We start from the raw sequence: 1,880 nt of genomic DNA, 5'->3' as shown, positions 1-1,880 counted from the left end.
CGCAGGAGGGACGGGCTTCGTTCGTTCGTTCGCTGCGGCCCAAATTCCCGGGCCGCCCGAGGACCGCTCGCACCGGCCCGAGGGAGGGAGCCCCGGCAGGCAGGACGCCTCCGGTGAAATGGCCAAGTCGACCGCGCGACCCACAACCCGCCCGACTGGGGGCGAGAAGGCGCATGGAGGAGGACTCCGTCCCCTAGTCGGCAGACGGCCCTGGGACAGGGACGTTCGCCAAAACCTCCCCAAGGCCGCTTTCCGTGACCGAGTCGGCCTCCCCGCCTGTACTCGTCCCGGCCCGAGAAACGAGACGCGGGGTGGATCGGGACCAGGCCACGCACCAGGCCGGCCGGCGCTGCATCCTCCCTCCCCCGACCTGACCTGACCTGACCTGACCTGGACGAACGCCTCCCCATCGCCCGCCCCCGCGAGGCTGATCCGTCCGGCCGGTGAGGAGGCCGCTTGTCGGGCGCCACCGGCTGCCCGGCATCCTCTTATATAGTGTTCGAGGAGGTCGACCAGGTGGCCCGGCCGGGATGGGGGGGGGGGTGGGGTGCGGGGGATGGTGTCCCGGGCGGCGGGGGGCGGGGGGGTAGGAGTGGAGAGGGAAAGGTGGGCGGGGCGAATGCCGGGGGCGGGGGTCGGCGCGGGGCGGGGCGGGGCGGGAGTTGGGGATGGGGGAGGGGCGGGAGGCCGTCTGGACATGGAGGGTCGGAAGAGCGGTGGTGACAATGATTTTCATTATCATTTAGAAAGAAGAACGTGGACTTCTTTAGAGGAGTCCTTTGAATAGCTTCTCCATTTAGTTAACATGCATCCAAATGGAGGTCGGGAAACTTGGGTCCTGTTAACATATGGATGGAAGTGGAAAGAACTATCGCGATGACCGTCCTTGTGTTTCTTTTATTTTTTCTTTCTTCCTTCTCCCCAAAGCCGCCCCCCCCACCCCCGCCCCGCCCCGCCCCGCCCCGCCCCGTCCCGTCCCGTCCCGTCCATCCATAGTTGTAGGTTCCAGTGGTAGGTCTTTCGGGTTTCTGCTATGTGGGCTTGAAGGGCGATGCTGGGTCTGGGGCTGCGCCCAGGATCCGAACCGGTGAAAACCTGGGCCGTCGAAGCCGGGGGTCGGGGTGGGGGCGCGTACTTGACCGCTCGTCCACGGGCTCGGCCCCCGGCCCTTGTTTTCTAGGGAGAGAGACAGAGAGACCCGATCCATTTTCTCTTGGCCTCTAAAGCGTGTGTGTGGTCGAAAGGCGACGGAGAGAGGGGTTCTGGTCCAGAAAGCCCCGACCGCGCCGCCACGGGGATCGGTCGGTCCCGCCCGAACCGTCCGAGTCGGAAAGGAACGGACAGCTTTCCTCCTTTGGGCCCCTGACTTGGGACCAACAGGGGAAGAGAAACAGGCCTCTCTCCCTCACACCCTGGCCCCTTCCCCCAGGACGCCCTCCTTCTAGTCAGCCCGCCTCTGGCTTTTCCACACGCCGACGACCGCTCGTCGGCATGGACCCACCTTCCTTGGGGGACACCACCACACGACTCTCCCACTCGTCTGCCTGCCTTTCGTTGGCGTCGCTGCCAAAGGCGAGGGGTAGGGGTGGCGGTGGCAGGGACGGCAGGGGCCCAGCGGCTCTCTGGAGGGTGAGGAAGTCTTGCTGGTTCTCCTAGGTCGGTGATCTTTCTCGATCTCCACACACATTCTTCGTTTGGGGAGCCAAGAGACGCCCTCTGAGGAATCCCTATGGCCAGGGTCGATCACTTACTCGCTCACTGCCTCGGCCTCGGCCTCGGCCTCTGTCCATCTTGTCTCTCTCCCTCCCTCCCTCCCTCCCTCCCTCCCTCGTCGGTCTCTGTGTGTGGACGTCTAGGTGGAGGCGAGGCAGGGAGGCCAT

The sequence above is a fragment of the Equus caballus genome, unplaced genomic scaffold, assembly GCF_041296265.1.
Source record: "Equus caballus isolate H_3958 breed thoroughbred unplaced genomic scaffold, TB-T2T haplotype2-0000943, whole genome shotgun sequence".
Classification (NCBI taxonomy): Eukaryota; Metazoa; Chordata; class Mammalia; order Perissodactyla; family Equidae; genus Equus; species Equus caballus.
This window is presented reverse-complemented; position numbering follows the sequence as displayed.